This window comes from Terrapene carolina, unplaced genomic scaffold (genome assembly GCF_002925995.2).
Source record: "Terrapene carolina triunguis isolate 2854851 unplaced genomic scaffold, T_m_triunguis-2.0 Scaffold69, whole genome shotgun sequence".
Classification (NCBI taxonomy): Eukaryota; Metazoa; Chordata; order Testudines; family Emydidae; genus Terrapene; species Terrapene triunguis.
The window spans coordinates 15,108,998-15,124,509 of NW_020664420.1; the positions used below are offsets into that span (position 1 = coordinate 15,108,998).

Consider the following 15,512-nt stretch of genomic DNA (forward strand, 5'->3'; position numbering starts at 1 on the left):
TATAAATTAACATGTTTCCTCAGCATTGACAAGTCAATCGTGAAACGTTTGAGAGGAAGAACTAACATCCCACATTAATGCCCCGCTGGGTGCACTTAGAACAACACTCCAAGCAGTAAATACACAAATCTGGCCCAATAGTCAGCCACCTTGGAAACTAGAGATGATGTCCTGAGCTTTTAGTCCTTCTAGTCCAAGGCTGGGCACTGTGGAGGCAGCATGCTAAGCCTTGCAGGAGAGGGAGTGTCTTCTGTCACTCACAAGCTCTCTTCCTATTCTTTAAAGTGGCACTGAATAGCTCTATAGAGTCGGGCATGTCCAGCCCTTTGCCAAATGAGGTCATTGAAACCTTGAGGACATCATTGGTGGACGTACAGGCAGAAAATCACATTCCCAGGAAATCCTGCTCTCCTCCCGCCCAACCAAAATATCCCAAATCATTTCCTTCTATATACCTAAGAATAAAAAAATAAATATGACTTTGAATTAAACTAAGCTAAATTCAGTTTAATGTATACAGTAGGCACAGACCTGATTAAGGAGTCAGACAATGTTTTGGCCCACAGGGAACTTACAAAATTACAGACATCTGTCTTGAAATTAGAATTAAACTAGTGAGCCGTCCCCCTCAGAACTAGATTTTCACTCCTAAATCATTGTTTAAGAGGCCCTGCCAGGCAATTGTTCGCTAGTATTTTTCCTGATTCTATTCATCATTAAATCAGTTCCACACAGACTGCGAGCATGTCTGTCTCACAGTAAATGGAGAGCTATATAATTTTTCACCAGATGGAAATAAATTGTTTTTTTTTAATGATTTTTGTTTTAAGGTTTCAATTACCTTTGATTTGCCAGAACAATACTGCATATCCTAATTTGAAGAAATTGGAAAAAACTGCAATTTAGAGTTTCCTTCTGAAAAATATTTACTTTCAAATAGTTTATCAGCAGGATCCATGTCTTCCTCTAGTGGCAGGCCTCAACAATTACCACTATGCTCAGCTATATGTTATTCGTCTGTTATTATGGTGGTTGTTGTTATTTAGCTCAAGTGGAAGGATGATGTGGTTTTGAGGGTGACGATCACGCGTTTGATCCTGCTACTGACTACTGTGTGTGCGTTTGTCTGCACTCATGGTTTGTTATACTAGCTAGCTGTTTTTAAACCATAAATTAGCAATCATGTTTTTCCTGTGCCAAAGTAGACTATAATCTGGTTAAAATTAAGGAACATTTTTGAAGTTTGTAAACTAGAGCCAACCTGACTATTCTGTTCCTCTGTTTAAGTAGTGCAAACTACCTGGCATGTTATCGCTTACTAGATTTCCCAGGAACATGAGGCATGACTTATACTCGTCCATCCCTAGTACCGCCTTAAACAAGAGTGAGAACATCATTCTCTTTATCCCGCCATGCTCCTGCAAACCTCTGCCCCCTTGAGATTTTATTGATCTGTGGTATTTTTCTGGTTATCATAGTAGATGGGCTAGAGGTGCAACATGCAGACATTAAATTCACCCAAGCTTCTGAGGGTTTGAATCTCGGATTTTCAACTTTTCTCCACCCATGAACTCAAAATAAGCCACTGTTTCCTCTCATGAGCTTAATCCATCTGATAGTTCTTTGCAACAGGTTATTGCTAAATTTGTGATGCGTGTGCAGGTGCTGGGTGGATAGAGCTGGGAGCTGTGGAACCATAGTGTGTTGGGGTCTCTGGGTTAGGGCTGATAAGAGAGTGGGTGCTGATAAGTAAGTGGGTGGTGCAGGGTAAGGCTTTCTGAAAGTAGATGAGTGTTGTGTCTGTTTAGCGGGGAGCAGGTAGGTCGGTCCAGACTGGTCCTGGATGAGTTGCTGGGTGTTCTGGCAGAGGTGGGGCTGCTGGGACATCGGGCTAGGAGTTTCTGGGTGTTGGAGATGGGGGGATAAGGGAGAAAGATTGCTCCCTTCTGCTTTTGCCATACTGCTGCCACTGCAGCAGCTTCTTCCCTCCCATTTCTCCATTCAGCTTCAGAGAAGCTCTGCTTAAGTAGAATGGGGAGCTGACTGGGTGCTGTGAGAAGTAGGGGAGGGAAGGATTTTCTCCTTCACCTACTTCCCAGAAGTCTGAATAATTTTAATGAGAGAGGGAGGAAAAGGAGGAAGGTAAGGTTTTTGTCCAAGACTTCATGGCCTTGATCCTCATCCCCCTCCAGCAGCATCCAGCAAACCTCAGACATCTCATCTTCAAAGCTCCTCGCCCAGTGACCCTGCACTCTACAGAGCCTGGAACCCTCAGCACCACCAACCACAGCTCCCACACCCATAGCCAGCACTGCTCACTCTCTCTCTCGGTAGTCTCTTATGCCCTCTACAGAGAGCGGTGCCAGTCTCACACTTTGTCTCTGGGTTCAGATTTCAAACTTTCCCAACCATTCAGGAGATTTTAATCTAGAGTTTGGGCCTTGGCCCACCTCTTAGTATGGGTTTCATTTTCCAACCCTCTATTAATTCTCAGCCAGTCCTGAGCACTCCTTCCATCTAGAGTTTTATCTCTACCACCTCCATTTTTCTCATCGCCTCCTGCAAGCTTAAAGTTTGCTCAATTTCCTATCGCTTACAGCCACTGCAGCCTAAGTCAGCTAACCTTTCACCAATATCGGCTGAATTCTTGCTAAGTAAGTCTGACATCATATGATCAGTCAGTCCAAATCGCCTACACATGTGAAACTGAAAATAGACAGCTGTTTCTTGGCCACTAGAAGCTATAAGCAAACTACAGGTTATTTAGAGAACCCTCCTTTCTGACTATCTAGTCCATGTGTTTGAGTAGGTGTCTGTCGGTCTTGAGCATTTATAGGTGTTCATCGTTGTAGTGTCTAGGCACCAAGACATCTCTTGATTGCCAGTAAGTAATGTAATAATAATAATAATAAAAAAAGAGTTTGTAACTAAGGGCCTCAGGTGAAAGACCTAAAAGTGGAATATTGTTTTCAGTCTTGTGGTGGCCACATTGAGAATTTATTGATTGATTATGAATGTGATGGTCCCAGTTGTGTATGACTAAGAACCCTGTGTTTTTTATACTGTAGAGTACTTAAATCCAGGCCCTGGTAACAAATTTAGAGCACTTCAGTGTTGTCATTTTTCATATTTTCTATAACAAGTCATTTCAGATAGCACAGTTCTGGAACTGTGAACCTTGATTTGATTTTTTTCCTCTTCTGGCAAGAGAAGATTTCTATGCTTTAGTGCCTTCAGTACATTTTAACAATTGCTTCAATTACTGCACTGTCTGCTTGAGTCTAGGAAGATGAAAAAAAGCACTAAAAATCTGCACAATGGTTAATTATGCAAACTCTGCAGCACAAGTTATTTTAATTTGTGTGTGGTATGTCGCACTGCCTGTTATGAGACAGTAGATAGAAGGTAAAAGACAATTCTGTGTTCTGACTCCCATTGGAAATACAGTCCTTGTGGTCAGGGCCGGCTCCAGGCACCAGCCCAGCAAGCAGGTGCTTGGGGCGGCCAAGGGGAAGGGGCGGCACGTCGGGCTCTTCGGTGGCAATTTGGCAGCGGGTCCCTCAGTCCCTCTCGGAGGGAAAGACCTGCCGCCGAATTGCTGCCGAAGAAGAAAACTGCATGGTGGAGCTGCCGCTGATCGTGATCGCGGCTTTTTTTTTTTTCTACCTCTTGGGGCGGCAAAAGCCCTGGAGCTGGCCCTGCTTGTGGTTTAATTATAAAAGCATGGTTATTGACAGCAAAGAAGTGATAAAAATCCTGGCAAATAGGCAAGTCAATGAGATCATAATTACACAAAGGGAGATGGATTCAACCACTCACAAAGCAGCCTAGGTGTCTCCCCTAGACTTAGATCAGATTATGTAATTTCAAGATCAGAGGCATGTAAACAGGCATCTAGCTTTGCCATAATATTGACAAAACCCTATCTGGACCAAAGACCAGACAGAAACAGTTACACTTAAATGAAAGTAAGAGAAAGTGTGTACATGTTCTGTCTGTTCTGCTTACTTTTAAATTAGAGAAGGTAGGGGCAGGGCTGGTTGTAGGCGTGGGTTAGCAGAGTAGTCATTTGCAGGGGGTGCTGTACTGCTGGTTGTTGTTTGTTTTTCTCTGTTGTGATTGGCCAGCCATTTTTGCTCTGCTGCGATTGGCTGGCTGCAAGTTTTTTTTCTTGCTGGGCCATTGGTGGGGGTATTGAAAACATTTTCTGCCTTGACCAGCAAAATGGCTAGGGCTGCTCCTGGATAGAGGAGTAAGATGAAGAGAAACAAAGAAAAAAATCCTCTATTCCTTGAGGGCTCCCTAAGATAAGGAGCATTTCAAGCTCGTCAGTTCCTGTGGGATTTAGAGAGCATGAAAGCTACCAAACCAACATAAACATATTCATGACATAAACAGCATGGGCAGATTTCCCCAGGCTGTCCTACCAATGTGTCTCAGCTGCAGGGGAGGCCCTAGATTAGCCGCCAGCAACTGGCGCTCTAGGCGAACCATGCAATCGGCACCCCCAAACCCCAAGGGCAGATCTAGGCTGAGGTTTTTGGTAAACTGGGAAACATTTTGCCCCTTTTTTCCTTTTAATGTTTTTTAAGGGTTTTTTTTTCTTCAAACAGAGGCTTAATTATTTGGTTTGTCCATCTGTCCGTCCGTCCAACCAATGTTTCTGAGATCAGATAAAACAGAGACACGAAATTTTCAGAATAGATTTGTACACGACAGCTAGATGGTATTTCAGTCTGGATTTCAAATAAAAATGCATTAAAAATGTTAATTACAATTTTTATTATTACAAATCCAAAATCATCCATTACGCTATCCTGCTTTAACTGCCATTACCGCCACATCCAATATAGAAAGAAATAAGAAAACTCTTCAATGAACTTTAACCTGTATTTACAAAACACTCCGAATAAAAACATGACTTTTCTTGCTTTAAGTTTTGAAAATTCAGTCACTAGTTCTTTTAGATCCAGTTTTCCAGCTATTTCATGCTCTACTGACATTGTGGCAAGTCCAACAAGTCTCTCTTGCACCATTGTTGAATGCAGATATGTTTTTATCAATTTTAACTTGGAGAAGCTACATTCCCCACTAGCTACGGAAACTGGCAAAGTTAAAAGAATGCATAGAGCTATAAAAATGTTTGGAAAACTGTCTGAGTTTATTTTCACAAACAAGCTTCAGTACTTCTTCAGGAGTGGAATGTTTCTTATGTCGTCTTGAAAAAGCCTGAAGCTCACCACACAAATCTGTAGCATCAATGTCTTTTGAATTTTCATGAGTCAATGCCGACTCCAGTTTTATACAAAATTCTCTTATCTGTTTTGCTGTTTTCTTTTGCAAACTGTGGATATCATATAGAAAGCCAAATACTGACTCTAGCTGGTGCATCTGTTGAAATCTTTTGCCAACCGAGTGAATAGCAGTATCAAGGACTGCGAAGTAGAAATTCACTTTGAACCTTTGTTTTGGGTTCTGAATGGGTGTCTCGTCCTTCATACGAAAACTGCTGTTTCTTTTGCCGAATGCAAACTGGCTCTAGTTCAAATTCTGTCAGAAAGTCTATTTCTTCAACAAGCTCGAGAAAATCTACCAGGGTTCTTTCAAACCCTTCATCACTTCTGAATTCCTCCAGAATATTTTTAGTTTGCTGCAGTTTTTGAATAGCAGAATATATGTTCAAGTTCTTTTCCTGAAGCTGTTTACTAGTGAGGTTAATCTTGAAAAGGATATTATACCACAAAATGAGTGAAGTCACAAATTTGAACTTGGAAAGGCCATTTTCAAGAGCTTCTGCATCTGAACGTGCCGTATTGCCAGATGATCCAGTAAAGGTAGTATTATCAGAAATTTCAATTAGGGCATCATAAATGTTTCCAAGTTCATAGCGAAGAGGCTTCAAAGCATCAATGCGACTCTCCCATCTTGTCTGACTAAGTTGTTTCACAGTTAGAGAATTCACATGATGAGTCAGAACGTGTTGAGCCTGAGAAAAACACACTTTGCCCCGGGTCAAAGAAACTGCTTGCCTCCAAACAGCATCTAGCAGCATCATTGACAACCAAATTCAGAGAATGTGCACTGCAAGGAACGAAAAATGCCCTAGGATTTATTTCCATCATTCTCCTTTGCACACCATTGTCTTTACCCTTCATATTACTCTTATTATCATAGCCTTGGCCACGTAAGTTTTCAACAGATAATGACATTGTTTCAAGCTCTTGTAGAATAGTTTCAGTCATAAATGCTCCAGTTGTCTCCTTCAGTGGTATGAAACCAGAAAATGTTCCTTTATGAGCATTTCAACATTATCTTCATCTGCAGACTTTTCCATATCCACAAAATGAATGATCATCGTCATTTGTTCAAGATGACTCGCATCTGGTGTACAGTCCAGTATTATTGAAAAGTATTTTGCAGAATGGGCAGCTTCAACAATTTTGTTTTTAATGGCATTTGCTAGGATTTGAATCAGTTCATTCTGCATATTTTTTCCTAAGTAATGAACCTGTGTTTCCTGATCAGTTATTTTACATAGATGCTCCTTTATGACTGAATTGAGAGACTTCAGGAGAGAATTGAAGATATGTTTTTCCAGTCCTTCGAACCATTTTCAGTAAGTGATGTACCAAATGCCTGATTTCTAAACAACTTGCAGCAAAAGCAAAGCACAGAGTCCTTTGACACTGAATATTATATCCAGTTTTGATGAATTTCTTCCCCATTAATGAGTTTCCTCTTGTAATGCTGAGCAGAGAATTTTCTTTTATTTCCATCCTTAGGGAAGGGAAATTCATTAACTTGTTCAGGTCCATATTCCATACTCAGCTCCTGAGGGTTTTCTTTTTCCTCTTTCTGCCATGGGGCATTTGAATATTGTTATGTACTGTGCTCCCGACTGCAAGCATTATGGGGTTAAGGATGGCTGACACACCCACCACATGGTTGGCGATTTAAACCACATTGCAGCCATCCCAACACATCTTTTCACTGCTTAAAGGTTCAGTGATTAGTAACATACACTCACTTACCTATTAAAATGGTTAGTTACAGCGTTTACAAGGAAACAAAATGACCTTTTTCGACGTTATAACCCGACACCGGTTGTTTGGAAAATAATCCCCTTCCTCACGGTTACCCGCTTGGAGGGTGACATCATCACTTTCGTAATCTATTAAGCGTTAACGCTGTTACTTTTCTTTTATGGGCCTTATTTATTACATGTGAACCAGTTATATCAAAGAAAAGTTCATAATTATACAGCCCGATGATAACGCTAAGTTTAATAACACTTAAAGATACTAATATTTTGGATTTATAATGCTGAAAGACATTATTCTTTGTTCTTTGGCACCAAGAAACACAATTTTCCACAGTATTCGCTTGATTCTTAAACATCTACCTGCGACGTGTGTTAAAATGACCGTTTGACATATATCAACTCGCGATATCTCCGCTCTACTTGAATTTCCGGCTATGCAACCTTAATGTATATTCTAGTTAGGTGTCACTAGCATTGCAGTTCTTGCCGCTGGCATATGTGTTTAATTATGGCTGAGTTATTGCTTATCAAAATTACGGAGTTGGTCATCTTGACCCTACGTCGAAAATTGAAAAAAAAATTCACTGAAATATTAGGTTTCAGAGTAGCAGCCGTGTTAGTCTGTATCCGCAAAAAGAACAGGAATACTTGTGGCACCTTAGGGCTGGTCTACACTGCCGCGCTAGTTCGGCGGCTGGGGATCGAAGTTCCGAGTTCGATTTATCGCGTCTGGTCTGGACGCGATAAATCGAACCAGGAAGTGATCCCCGTCGACTGCGGTACTCCAGCTCAACGAGAGGAGTACCGCGGAGTCGACGGGGAGCCTGCCTGCCGCGTGTGGACTGCGTCTGAACCGCAGTAAGTTCGAAGTAAGGTATGTCGAATTCAGCTACGTTATTCACGTAGCTGAATTTGCGTACCTTACTTCGACTTGGGGGGTAAGTGTAGACCAAGCCTTAGAGACTAACTTCCGAAGAAGTGGGCTGTAGCCCACGAAAGCTTATGCTCTAATAAATTTGTTAGTCTCTAAGGTGCCACAAGTACTCCCGTTCTTTTTACTGAAATATTATTTATTTTTGCAGTAAATAAGATTTGACATATTAATAAATTATCAGAAATGTAGAGAAATGAATTATAATTAATATTTCCTCCGTACGCGCACGGGAATTGAAATAATGACATCTTTGTTATTTTATTTGTATTTTTTTTCATCTTTTTAAATTTTTTTTCCATTTTATTTTTTTTTATTTGATTTTTTCCCTCTAATTTGGTGCCCCATTTAACTTGGCACCTTACGTGACCGCCTAGTTCACCTATATGGATGGGCCGCCCCTGCTCAGCTGTGACATAAGGGCACCATTGCTAGGGATGAAGGGACAGGTCAATATCCATGGCCCATTAAATCCTTGGCTTGTTGGATGAACCTGCCAAACAGGTGCCAATCAGTGTGAAGTGTGATGGTGATTATTTTTTAACCCTGTCTATATCTGTATTAATACCAGGCCCATCCACAGGTCATCTGAGCATCGGCACATTGGGAACTGACCCGAGACCCTCACACTCATTTCATATAGGCCACCAAACAGCCAACAGATGGTAATAACATTCAGTCCCTACTAACCAGGGTTGGATGCTAACCTTAGTTCTAGAAGTGAAAGGATAAATATGCCATTCCAGAGGCATCCAGTTTTGCACTAGTTCAAGCTTTAAAAAGTAGTATCTATTTGACTTTTGTATTGTTGAAGCAAAGCTCTGATAACTGATTATTACCATGGGCTATGCAGCAGGATGGAATGGATCCTCTTTTTCCACTTATCCTTTATTGTCAAGGAGAAAGGTAGTGGAGGGAAGACTGCTTGTTTTATTTCCTGTTGCAATGTATATGCATGCTCAATGGTGCCAGGAAGAGGTGCTGTTGTTTGTAGACACCAATTCCCTTCTCCACACACACATAAGCAGTAAGACTCAGATCATTATCTCCCATGAGGATAACCTGTGGAAGAGGCATGGTAGGTTTCCTCCACATTCTTCCATTGGTTGGGGTATTCTTCCCACAGGAGAAGCAGAGGGTGCTGTAGGTCTATGTTAAAACATTAGTTAATATTTATACACCTCTACCTCGATATAACGCTGTCCTCGGGAGCCAAAAAATCTTACCGCATTATAGGTGAAACCACGTTATATTGAACTTGCTTTGATGCACTGGAGTGCGCAGCCCCACCCACCCGGAGCGCTGCTTTACCACGTTATATCCGAATTCGTGTTATATCGGGTCGCGTTATATCGAGGTAGCGGTGTATTTCACCTCTATATCCTAAATATATCTGATATCTTTTATCCCTGGCTACTGTGCTGCCCTTAGTCCCTACAGCAATTGAGCTAGAATATGATATGCTCAATACCATAGGGTAGGTAACTTATACTGGATGGAATTCTTATGCCATATTAATGATTTAAAGAATGTCTCAAAGAACACTGGCATCAGCACTAGTAGTGAGCAAAAGGTTTGGGGGGTTCAGTTGGAAAAATATCTTATAGGATGGGATGGATACTTATTCCAGATGGCGTCTGAATTTATGGGTGCTCCTGCATGTCATTTCTAAGGCGTGTCTCTCTTGAACCAGCAAGTCCATCCGTTCCCCAGTGACTTCCTCCGCTGATGGCGCCCTCTGCCCTGTTGAACATTCAAACCTCCCATGCCATAATTTTGAAAGATCTGCTGCATGGTGGCTATCTGTTTCTCAACTATGCACACCCCTACCATGTCAATTCTCACATGCTCTGGCTCTAGATACACCTCACCCTATGTTGCATCCCAGAACACCTGAGAACTGGCTACGGCAGGACTCAACAAAGGGTTTAAAGGAGGAATGGGACTTGTCTAAGGGTACTTCTCTGCCACCCTTCTAAACATGACAATGCTTCCCCATCTCATACAATATTCCTGTTTCCTTTGAGCTTTCCAAATACAGTAGAATCTCAGAGTTACGAATGGAGGTTGTTCATAACTCTGAAATGTTCGTAACTCTGAACAAAACGGTGCTGCTGTTCTTTCAAAAGTTTACAATTGAACCTTGACTTAATACAGCTTTGAAGAAAGAAATGCAGAAGAAAAATGCTGCTTTTAACCGTCTTAATATAAATGAAACAATCACAGAAATAGCTTCCTTACCTTGTCAAATCTTTTTTAAAAACCTTCCTTTTTTTTTTTTTTAGTAGTTTAGGTTTAACACAGTACTCTGCTGTATTTGCTTTTGTTGTTGTTGTTGTCTCTGCTGCCTGATTGTGTACTTCCGGTTCCGAATGAGGTGTGTGGTTGACCAGTCAGTTTGTAACTCTGGTGTTTGTAACTCTGAGGATCTACTGCAGTCATTTGAATCATGGCCATGTTTATTCATTCCCTTTCCAAAAGCAACTGCACTCATTGTTTTGTCTCGGTGATAATTTGTGAAATTACAATAGGGCACGGTGCTTTGTTACCGTAGGCATAGAGCCAAATCCCAAATCTATCCAAAAGAAAATGAATGGTAACACACTGAATAGCAGGCGTTTTACTCACAGCTGAACTCAGTGTTCATAAAAAGAAGTTTTTAAATCCAAAACAGTCTGCCTGTCTGTGCACCAGAGACACAGGCGTTAACTGAGATCAAACAAAATCTGGATAGGGCAGAGCGAGAATACTGACAATCTCCTGTTTTCAAAGGCAGCTGGTGCATGTTTGTCTTCTTCTAACTACATCTTAGAGACAGAGCACTCTGAAACGCAGTGTGGAGACTGACACAGCAGAAATATTATGGAGCCTGCTCAGTATGCAGCACTCAGTGAGCTCCATTGCCATGCAGGGAACCAAAGTCCAGCAAAGAAAGCAAGATGTCTGAGAACTCTGACCAGAAATGACTTAGTGCACTGCAGAAGAAATGTGAGTGTTCCCTCCCTCAGGGCACGTCAGGAGGAGAGGGAAGGATATGGACCATACACTTGTTCATGCCCAGCAGCTGAACTGCTGGGCATGAACGGTCACCAAACTTTTGAGGGTTGCACACTCCCCTTGGCCCTGTCCGCGCCTACCCAGAGCAGGGGCCGAGAGCGGGGCCACAGCTCCGAGGAGGGAGGGAAACAGACAGGGATAAGGGGGCCGAGGCTGGGGCCGCAGCTGGGGGTGGGTCTGGGGCCAGGAGTGGGGCCGTGGCCAGGGGCTGAGGCTGGGGCAGGAGTGGAGCTGCAGATGGGCTGTGGTGGGGGTCAGTAGCTGGGCCTGAGGCCAGGTGTGGTTCTGCTCCCGGCCCCACCCCCAGTCTCGGCCCCGGACTGAGAATGGAGCTGCAGCCAGCAGTCAAGGCTGGGGACTGGCGCAGGGCCTGGAATGGAGCTGCACTGCAGATGAGTATGTGGCCAGGCGTGAGGCGGGGAGCCAGGGATGTGGCTGGGGGCAGGACTGCAGCAGTGCTGGGGGCAGAGAGGGGCTATGTGGCACTCCCTCCCCGCCCCCCATGGAGGTTGGCCTAGGCCCCGCCGTGCCCATCCTCCACACCCCCTTCGGGGGAAGCGCCCCACAGTTTGGGGACCTCTGCCGTAGGCCCCGCTCCATGCAAAGTGAAAAAGAAAGGACACACTGTATATCAGAGAGATGAAATAAAATTCACAAACGAAATCTTTGTTATGAAAAGAGCAAAGAATGAAAGCGCAATTCACTGGAGTCCAGCTAGCATCCTCTCCCCCCTCACCCAAATTACCCTTTCTTTGCAAAAGTCTTAAACCTTTTAAAATGCCAAAGATTTAAAGTTTGTAGTATTGTTGTAGCCATGGTGGTCCCAGGATATGAGAGAGACAAAGTGGGCGAGGTAATAAGATTTAAGGGCTTGGTAAGGAATGCAGCCAGTTTCAGTCTAATATAATCCTTCCTCCCTCACTGTTACCCGACAGTGAAAATTATATATTTGTAGACACAGGCCACCATAATCTAGGTATGTACCTGAGGGAGTGTAACCCACTGATAAGTGTATGTTTTAGGTCCTCCTCTGTGCCTATTTTCCAGCAGATATGAGTTTGTTACAGCCCCAGCAAGAGACTTTTGGTTCTTCAGCTCAAGCAACTGATGGTTTTAGCTCTGGAGCTCCATGCTTCAGTCCTCATTGTGTCAGCCAAGATGGTGACCATCACAGGGGAACATTCTATTCTGGTTCTTTTACCATATCATACTGTGGTATCTGAGTGCTGTCTCTGCTCTCACTGGCTTTATAAGCCAGGATTAGACCAGGAACAGAGCTTTCTTGATCAAAATCTTTGATTATGGCAATGCGGCTCCTCACTGCCTTATGGCAAGATACAAATCCCATTTATAATGGTAGGTGGTTTTTGGACCCCTCCTTTGTTTCTCATATTTGCATTTGCTACTCCCTTTTTATCCTTGCTTATTTTTTTTTTTTTTTTGTATTAATGGGGAATGGATTCCTTTATTTTGATAAGTCGCTTGCCTCAGTCTATGGTGTTTGCTTTTGTGTCAGAACTTGTTGTTCTGGTTAGATTGGGTCTTCAGCTTGATTACTTTGTTGTGTGCTGATTCTTTTGAACAGGGCAATGCCATCTTTTTACTAACTGGCATTAAATCATAATAAATATACATGCAACTGCAAATAACATGTATTCCATTTCTTGGTGTGGAAACAGACAATAACAAGAAAACATATTTGTGGACTCTGATGTTCCTAGCACAGGAAAACCTGTGTAGATGGGCTGTGCTGTGGCAGGTATTAGTGTGTATGTCTATACGGAATGAATGCGGCATCAAAAGCAGGGGTGATTAATAGCGCATGAAGAATGATGCTGACGTGTATTTTGGTTCCAAGCTTGAGCGTACATTAGAATTGCCCAAGAGGAGACTTCAATTACATGTTTTATAAAAGTAAATGTCACTCGGTTGCAGCATGAAGAGTGTTTTTCTTTTAAATAGCGAATTTTAGTGCTTGTGAAAGATGCTGGATTAACACCTCTGGGCTCTGAAGTCCTCTATTCACAAATCAGGGGAAGCAGCAATGTTGAGGGATTGCCTCTCTGGGACTGGAGGGTAGTTTAGTTAATTACCCATGTCCATCAATGTTTAGTCTCTCTAATGAGAATCCACATAAGGATGCACAAAGGAGCTCAGGCACTGTGGTAATGAGGGCAGTATAAGAACCTATACAGAATAGAATAGAACAGAATTAGTGCCAAATCTAGTGGTTTTATGATGTGGATACCTGACCATTAAGGGTTTTCTTCAATATATCAAGTAGGAGGAGGTGACAAGTAGGCTGCTGCAAGGCTCTGGTCTTATTTAACTTCATCACTGATCTGGAAAGAGTAGGCAGCGCATTTATGAAAATGACAACGGATACTATATTGGGAACCTCTTTGAGGCCAGAGAAATAATACAGGGGGAATCAAAGAGACTAGAAATATGAACAGGAAATAAAATGGGACTCAACTTGGAAAAATACAAGCTAATACAATTGGGGAAAAAGTAATCCTGAGTACACATAAGCAAGAAAGGAAGGTACCTGGAAAGCCACAGTATTAAGAGAACTACAGATACTAGTGGAAAGCACATTAAACATGAGTGTGCAAGACAGCAAGACAGGCCAATACAATTTGGGGGTATCCTGCCATGGGGCAGGGAGGTTATATTGCCTCTCTATATCACTGTGGTCTCACAATAAATAATATGAAGTGGCTGGTGACACTGATTTATTAAGAATGATCAAATAAGCTAAATATATTATTCCGGACAATAACTATGTTAACACAGAGTGAAGGTTGAAAGTACATATACGTAATTCGGGGGGAGGGGGGAGGAATTACAGAGAGGTTATAATTACCCCCAAATCAGTATTATAAACCCAGGAAATTCAGAGCTCAGGTGAAACTTACAAGAAATCCTGAAATGTTAATTTATGGGATTGCACAGTTAAGGCAGCCAAACCTTAACTCAACCCTGACCCCATGCAAATAACCGTGCAGTTATGAATGATGCATTTTTAATTTTTGTGGTATAAAGTTATGTCCCCCTCCCCCCTTTACCTTCCAACCCTGTTGGTACCAGTATAGGGCAATTAAGGTTGCTTGGATGCCCTACCTGTACATTTCCTTCTTTACATAGCATCATACTCAGTTGTTGTTTATTCCTTGCAGTAGGCCTCATGGGTCCTTTTTATTCTAACTTTTTGGTGCAGTTCTTTTCTCCATGGCGCAGAACAAATGTCAGCATAGGGTCCCAGGTGGTAATTTTACAATTTAACAGAGATAGCTTTATTGTTTTTAAAATTGCAGTTATTTTTAAAATGTGGCAAATATTGCCTATGACACAGCTGTATTTCATATTTTAATCAGATTGAGCACAAAGTTCATATTTGAATCCAAACTTCCCCAAGCTCTACTCGAGTTAGGAACTGATCTATTGGTTTGACTTATGGTGTTAGCAGATAAGTTTGTATCTGGAGCTGGATGTCAACAAAGTTTGGAAGTGTTCAGGCCCATTTGCAATGTCAATGTTGGAAAGAGTGTAAAACAGCTATAGATTCATATTATTGTAGAGTGTATACCAAAGGGAGCAGATTATAAATAAAATTAGAGGGGGAGAGATCTCCTGCCATTGTTGTTGTCAACGGGAGTTTTGCTATTGTCTCCACTGGGGCCAGGATCTTACCTGATATGTTTATCTCAAATCACAAAATATAGGCCCAAATGTTCAAATTTGGGTGCCTAAAGTTGGACATCTAAAGCCACACGTAGGCACCTAAATTCCGGACACTTACTTGAGAGGTGATGAGTGTTCACAACTCCCGGTGAAGTCACTGGGGAGTTGCTGGCGCTCAGCAGCTACGAAAATCAGTCTAATTTCATTTATCTGCCTAAATATGGATTTAAATGCCTGGCTTTTGAAAATGTTGGCCAGGGTGTTTAAAATGGACACTTTGTTATGCAATACAGTCTTTCTGCTTGGCAATGTTGTCTCTAGATAGCTCATCCCAAATCTCTTATTATGCTGAACTGATCAGACAGAGCTGAGCAGAAGTAAGCCACATTTCTAGGTCTTCAGAACCCTGAGGAAAAACAGTCTATCCTGTTATAGCTTTTTCCACTCTTGCAACTTGCCCTTTGACCTAACATGTTTGTGGCGTGACTTTTTCCATCCTTCAGACCAAGCTGTTGAGAACACTTAGTTAATCTTAGAGACTGATCTATGAAAAAGGCTGAAGCACTTGCTCCTTCTAGCCCATTATAGTAAGGGAGTAATGTGAGAGACCTGTAGTTACCAATAACTAGAGCTGCTTCAAAGAACATGTAGCTATGTCAGTCATCCATGGAAGGTTTATCCTACAGATTGGATGTATTCACACATGGCTTTATATAGTCTAATACATTATAAAAGGCATTTGCAATTTTCTGGGCTTGTGTGAGTGGTCCAGTGGTTGGTGTAGATGATTTGGAGCCA

General features: G+C 42.1%; 1 protein-coding gene across 1 annotated transcript in view; it reads right to left on the minus strand.

The window, feature by feature from the left end:
* Positions 1 to 15,512, minus strand: part of ALPK2 (alpha kinase 2) — a 66,754-nt gene that overhangs the window by 38,591 nt on the left and 12,651 nt on the right. The gene's annotated exons all lie outside the window — the stretch shown is intronic.